This window comes from Hibiscus syriacus, unplaced genomic scaffold (assembly GCF_006381635.1).
Source record: "Hibiscus syriacus cultivar Baekdansim isolate YM2019G1 unplaced genomic scaffold, ASM638163v2 tig00111648_pilon, whole genome shotgun sequence".
NCBI lineage: Eukaryota > Viridiplantae > Streptophyta > Magnoliopsida > Malvales > Malvaceae > Hibiscus > Hibiscus syriacus.
Genome location: NW_024063145.1, coordinates 2,438,880 through 2,446,316, shown reverse-complemented (window position 1 = coordinate 2,446,316; position 7,437 = coordinate 2,438,880). Strand labels below are relative to the sequence as shown.

Sequence of the window (7,437 nt, the reverse complement as noted above, 5' to 3'; positions counted from 1 at the left end):
CTAGAGTTAACACATATGTTAATAACACAAAATTTTTAAATAAGGGGTACAAATAAAATTTTAGGGTGAGCATTTTCAGTAAAATAGGTAATTAACCGGAGAGAATTCGGGTTTCAGGATGAGTACAAATAAAATTTCAAGGTGAATACTATCAATAAAATAGGTATCTAACCGAAGAAAATTCGAGTTTCAGGGCCCTCAGTGGATCCGTCGCTGCACGTATAATTAGCTCTTAAGGAAAAATAGTCCCACTGAAACTCACTTACCAAAGTTAGGTATGAGTCAATTCAATTAATCAATACGAAACCTTGAAACCAAAAGGCAACAAAAACAAAATCCATTGAATTGATGATATTTGACAAATTTTAAAATTTGTATTTTATGAGAAGTTAGTACAATTTAATAAGTTTTTATAATGTTTTATAAATAATATATATTTTACATTTAAAAAAATTCAAATGGTATCATTACTCATATATGGTATATACCGTAAAAATTTGGCATCAATATGGAAGGAAACGATGTAGTTTGTCTATTTAATAAATGTATTCATAAAAGTATTTGATAAAACATGCTAACGGAAGGCCAATTAGCTCAGTTGGTTAGAGCGTCGTGTTAATAACGCGAAGCTCGCGGGTTCGAAACCTGCATGGCCCAGAGATATTTAAATGAAATTCTTAATTAAAACGTGTTGTTCAATTTATGTTTACTTTGTGATAAAGAGCCTTACTATTACTTGCATTCTTAAAGTCTCCCTGCTTCTTCTTTTCTTCACGACGCTTCCTTTCTTTTCTCTTTTCGCACGCAATGGCTGAAGAGAATGAGAGTAAGCCCCTCGCAAAATTAGGAAAGAACGGAAATATCAGCTTTTGGAGCATTTCCACGATCATTTCTTTCCTAAAATCATTTTTCGCCCCTATGATTTTTCCTGGTAGAAGCGGAACTTTTGGCGAGGTAGAACAAAACGAAGCTGGAAATCGAGAAACTGAAAGAGGAAACCCGCTCATCTTCCAACAAATTCGAAGTGGATAGGTTGGAAAAAATGGGTCTCGCGGAGGAACTGAGAAAATGCAAGATAGAGGTGGAGGAGATGAGGAACGAGCTTTCAAGGTTAAGGGTAGAGAACATTGTTTTAAGGGGGAAAGAGAAGTCTGCTGAAGAAAGGTGCAAGAGACTGGCGGAGGAAGTGAAGCTCATGAGAGACAAACACCATGAAATTATCGATTTGAAAGCCAAAAACTGCGAGCTTGAATGTGCGAAAGCCAAGGCCGAATCTGAGATGGAAATACTGAGGGAAAGGTTTCAGGAGTTGGACAAGAGGGTTTCCAATTTAGAGAATGTCCTTACGATGCGGGGAGATGAAGATGATTCCAAGAACCACAGTGGAATTGGGGGAGAAATCAGGAATTCGGGAAATGGGAGCGTCAAACCTGCTGAGAGTACTGGGTATTCACCAAATGCTGGTAAGAGTTACGAGCTTCCTCAGTTTTTAAGTTAATTTGTTTGATAAATTCATCTGTTTAAGTTAACATGGATGATAAGTTTATTAGATTTCCAAGTGTTTTAGAACAAATTTTAAGAGCCTATGCGAAATGTATGCTTATGAGCAATATTACCTATTATGGAGCTTGTTAAGTTTTTCTTCCCTTGTAACATATGCTTGTGTAACATTGTTTACAGCTTGTATGCCAGGGAGAGGGGGACTTCCATCTCAAAACATTGTAGTGATTGTTGATCTCGATAGTGACAATGATTCTGAGCCCGCAGGAAATCCGAGTGAGCAGAGAATATCTAGTCCAACCAAGAACTCACATTCAGCTCAAATTTGTATTGAAAATGGGACTCCAGCTCTAAAAAGAAAACATGCTCCATCTATGGATGCATGTGAGAGTGAAAATGGTGACAATGATGATACTACATTATCCGGGAAGTTAAAGACAAGTAAAGTTCAAGAGCCCTTTTGCAGGCCTGATGATTGTCCTCTTGATCAGTGCTCAACGACTACGATTCCTTCCGATATTGACGGGGTTAACAGAGCCACACCACGGGAAAATTTTATGAGTGGTGGCTTTCCTCTGAAAGGGCTTTGTTTTTCCGAGGGTAGTTCTGTTTCCTCTGATTCTGAATCCGATGATGATAGTGATGGAATGCATATTTCCTTCAATCCTTCTCAGCTTGTACCAGAGGCTCAGAGGAAAAACAGAAATTAACACTATCATCTGTCACATTGTCCCACTTAACAATTTATCTCTCATGCACAGAAGCTTTTTCAATATCTGCTGCCTTTTCTTCTTTCTGTTCATTGATAGTAAAAGTGGTGATGAGATAGTTTTGGTTGATATCTTGAAGAAGGAAGTAAACAGAGGATGGATACAAATGTTCATCAATATTCCCGAGGAAATAATCAGATGATGGATGTTATAAATAGCATTTTGACAGAAATGTTCATCAATATTTGATTATTTTCTGAAATTCTATTATGTTTTCTTCTTCGTTGGATGCATTGAATTTGTAGCTGCATCAAAAGCTTTTCATCATGAAATTGAGATTGAAATGAATGTGCAGATTAGCTTGAATGAGTTGCTTGTAGGGATGTTTTAAAAATAACCATGAGGAGCCAATATGGCAGTTGATTTCATGGCCAAATTGACCAGCTCGCATGATGTCTCTCTCATGATCTTTACTTCGCCCCGGTTGATTTATTTGATAGTTTAGTCAGAGATGTTTCTGGTCCTCTTTATAGACGTATAAGGAATTGATGTACGGGCGTTAGCCTCAATCTTTAAATAAAAAAGCATAATTTAAAAACAATTTTCAAATTAAATTAAAAAATCCAAAAATATAACCACATAACATGAAAATCAAAATAAGTTAACGCAAGACTGAAGCAAATTGGAAATATCAATCAAAACAAAAATAGAAAAAATTTGTGGCAATTAAGTAAAATTAAAAGGAAAATTAAATTAGAAAAAGAATAAGTTTTAAAAAGAAACAAGTGGAGGTAATTAAGCAAATTAAAAGGAAAATACAACTTAAAAAATAAAGTTGTAAAAAAGAACAAATTGCGGAAATGAAGGAAATTTTAAAAAGTGAAAAAGGATAAAGGGTTAAAATGAACTAAATAAAAATTATAAGTCTAATTTAAAAGAATTAAAAAAATGGATTAAAGTGAATTTTCAAAAGAAATAGAAGGAATTACAAAAATAATTTACCCTGCATCTTTAAAAACACGCGAAGCCCTAAGAAGATCTGGATCAAGTCTTGGAGTCAGTTTATAAGCCAAAAATAAAAACATTATTTTATTTGTCTTTTTATCTTTTTAAATCAAAACCACCTACTTGATACTTTTAAGGTGTTATTGTCTTATTCTTCGTTGATCATATAAAACACCAACCTTCCTTGTAATCAGCCCCCTCCCCCCGAAATATTTGGGGGGGGGGAATGAAGGTAATTTTTTCTTCATTTTATTTCTTTATTTTTAAATCCTGTTTATAGATTAGGGGTGGTCAGCGTTAAGCGGTGGCTAGCGTGTGACGGAGACCAACTTATGGGGATTTGCATTCGATATAGTGAAAAGGAATATGTTGAGTTTAGGGTCTGTTTGAGTTTTAGTTAGGCGGTGGACGGAGAGATGTGTAAGCCACCGATTTATAGTGGTCAATGCCGGCGTTGGGGTTGGTTTTATGCCTCTCGGTTGTGTGGGGCAAAGAAAGAAAAGAGAGAGAACAAAGAGACTGTGAGAAAAGGGGGAGAGTGCGGTCGTTTAACCCCTTTGATTGGCTCTCGTTCGGTCATGGTAAGGGTCGTTGGTTGGAGTAGGATGGTCACCGGCCCGGTGGCCTGCGTGTGACGGCTTGAGTTTTGAAGCTTGGTGAGCTTCTCGGTTGAGCTGTGAGAAAAAGGGGTAGAAATATATTTGTGTTTTAAGAAAAAGGATGAATCACGCCTAGGCTCCCTCATTTTAGTACCCTTTTAATTTTGGCCACCTGTTTTAGGGGAAAACTACACTCTAGTCCTCCAACTTCTACAACATTTTCGCATATGGGTCACATGTTCTTACTTTTTATTTTTTATCGAATTTAGAATATCTTTCTGTTCATTTCTTTTTTAGTCACCACATATGTTTTTTTATTTCAAAATAATCACTGAATCTTTATTTTATTGCATTTTAGGCACTGTTTAATTAATTAATTTATTTAATGTTTGATTCGATCTTACGGTGACCCGATCTGGGGTATGACCCGTACTATTATGACCCAGACTTAACTAATTTCTAACTCTAACTTTTTTTTATTAATTTGTTCAAATTATTATATGACCTTGCGGTGGCCCGATCCGGGGTATGACACGCATTATTACGGTCCGGACTCTATTAACCACTAACTTTTCTAACTTATAACCGCTAATTTCCAACCGCTAACTTTTTATTTATTTATTTTATGTTCAAACCATAGTACGACCTTGTGGTGACCCGTCCCGAGTACGACTTACATTATTTACGGTCTGGGTTAAATATTAAAAATTAACACTAACATTTTATTATTGTTCTTTTATTTTTGTTATTTAATTTTATGCATATTTAAAGTTGTTCGCTTTACTTTTTTTATTTAATTGCAGTTCTTTAATTTCATTACCTTAATTTTTTTTCTTTTTATTTTTACCCTTCATTTCTCAGTACTTTAATATTAGTCCTTTAGTTTCTGTTTATTTTATTTTAGTGCCTTATTTTGCTATATTGTATTTTAGTCCTTATGTTATTTATGATTCTATTTTATTTAAGCACTTATATTTGTGTGATACTTAATTTTGGGCCTTTGTTTTTTATCGTATTTATATTTTTTCCATTCTAGTTTAAACTTTCATCATCTAGCATGATTAAATATGTAATTTGGATTAATTGACTTAATTTTTTTATTGTTGAATTAAATTATTTTAATATCGAGTTATTGAGAGAAATTATTATATTTTTTATTTCAGTTAGAAAGAGAAATATTTGTCCTAAAATATTTTGGGGATGATTTTCTCTTCGATTGGAAATATTGGAATATTTTATATTTCTCCTTATAATTTATCGCTAAATGAAGTTGCATGATTAAATTTGGAATAAGAGGATCGTAACTTAAATTTATATTCGAATTCTTAGATTTCCACTATTAGAGACAATTTATAATTGACGAGGTACCAATTTTGGGTGTTGTGGGAGTGTTATCCTTCCCCACGCGTAATCAACCCTGCATCCCCTTTTTTATTTTATTCAAAAAATATTAGTTACACGTAGACTTGCTTATCTTTTAAAATGATATTTTCTTAAAAACTCTTTTAAAAGACAATTTTTAGGTATTTGACCTACATAACCCAAAAGGTCGATGGCGACTCCAAAACATTTCTTTTACAAAACTCAAATTTTTCACAAATAAGTCGAGACATGTCGCATCGCCGAAAATCAGTTACGATAGCTTGATTACTCCGCTGGGGACTTAGTGAATCAAGCCCTAATTGATTATATATTATCTTTATAGTTGGAAATTGATAATTCAGTTTTATTTAATTTACGATTCATTTGATTCCTTTCAATTTTTTTATTTTTTATTTTATATCCTTATGTACTAATGTTTGCATTTGATTGATTTTTAGATATTAAAATTTTAGATTCACTTTAGTTCGATTTTCGTGTGGTTGTTTGTCAAAGGTTTAATAATCTCCTCAAACACAACACGTGCATTGCATAAACATAAGCTATATATTCGAGCTTTTCCCTTTATGTGGGAGTGAAAGAGATGTCTTCATTAGAATTTATTCTCCGTGTCAGACCTAGTAAGTAGCTTCTAGGGTTCATATGCCCTATGTCTTCGTGAGGATTTATTCTCTGTTTCATGCATAGGGAAATGTGCCCTCTCAAATTGAACTCGATCTGCTTAAGCCTATAATGAGTGAGGTTTAGGGTCTGGCTTCCCAAGGGGTATTGACAAGGACAATTCGAGTACCTTTACTCCTATAACTAAAACTCTACATATAATAAAATGTAAAAACCTGCTCGATCTAAGACAATCCTAAAATTCTGTCCATAAGTACCAAAATAATTGTATACAAAGGATAAATGAACTACAACTTTCGTGTTTTAATTTATTCGATAGATTATTTTTGAAAAAAAGCATGTGAATTAGAAATTATGGGGTTAGGGTTTTAATTTCCTCTACGTGTTTTATTCACTGTATTTTAGGGGTTCATTTACCAGTTGAATTTAATCTTTTCATATTTTACTAACATATATTTCCTTTATTTGATTATTATTTTGCTAACATCTTTTCCTTGTCCTGTTGCTTTATTTTATACATAAACTTGGTGTTAATTCCCTGTTAATTATCAATTAGAAGGCTTTTAAAATGACAACGCCACACGAAGGGGTAGATATTTTTTATTTGCTTTGACATATTGGGATGTTGTGAGTTCTTTGAAAGTTGTTCTAGGATAATTACCTTGGAATTAACACATGTTTCATACATATCATGTCATAGAAGGTATTGATTCCCGAGTTAATAGTCGCATTAGAAGAATTTTAATACAACAATGCCACTCAAAAGGGTATAGTGCAAAAACGCATCAATGGTCCAGAAATGTGCTCTAAGAAGCATATGAAGATGTACATCAAGCTAGAATACATGAACCTCAAATGATGCAATTGATCAAGTCATTGATACAACTAGCTGAAAATAAGTATTATATTCAAAGTTATCAAGCAAAAATGAAAGCCAACACAAGATAGTGGATGATGTTAGTCGTATATAGTCACTCAAAAAATGCATTTCTGGAAAAGAAGTTGAAGCGTTAGAATTTTCCATCAAGCAAAGGATAAAAGAAGATTGTTGATCGCTTGTAAATGAATATGCTAAGGTAACAAAATCTGTAAAAGTGTACACAATCGATGCAAGTAATATAGTAGTATGTTGAGTATCATCTCCATAAAGATTGGTGGGAATTTTTTATGTCTGCTACAGCTAGAACTAGGTGTCATAAGTTAGTCCTACAGCTCTTGTCAAAGAGGAAAGTAAACGGGAACAAATGGTTTAAACAAATGGAAAAGTAGTGTCGAGGCAAGAATTAATGTAAAGTAGGTGTGCAAAAAAGTTTGGTCGAGGCAATAAAATTATGCAAAATTAAACAAATAAAAATTGTCAAGCAAATAATAATGTTGAGTTCAATATATTCAGAAAAACCTCACACAATTAGACTTCTTACGAAGCACTTAGGTTGGTTTTGCTATGACGAGAAGTTATTTCATGCTAAGAATGATTTAGTGCGCTATGCTTAGGCTGCCCAAGATTATTACTAGAGTATTCTAGGACGGTTTCTACGACAATACTACTCGACGTGAGCAACAACCCTTGGTTTGTCAAACTATTACTGTGGCAATACCCCTCAGCATAAATTGTAGTCTTT

The 7,437-nt window shown here is 33.7% G+C and overlaps 1 non-coding gene across 1 annotated transcript; it reads left to right on the top strand.

The window, feature by feature from the left end:
• The first annotated feature begins 582 nt into the window (after positions 1 to 582).
• TRNAI-AAU lies at positions 583 to 657 on the top strand. The gene has a single exon. It is a non-coding gene; the product is annotated as a tRNA-Ile (tRNA).
• The last annotated feature ends 6,780 nt before the right edge of the window (positions 658 to 7,437 follow it).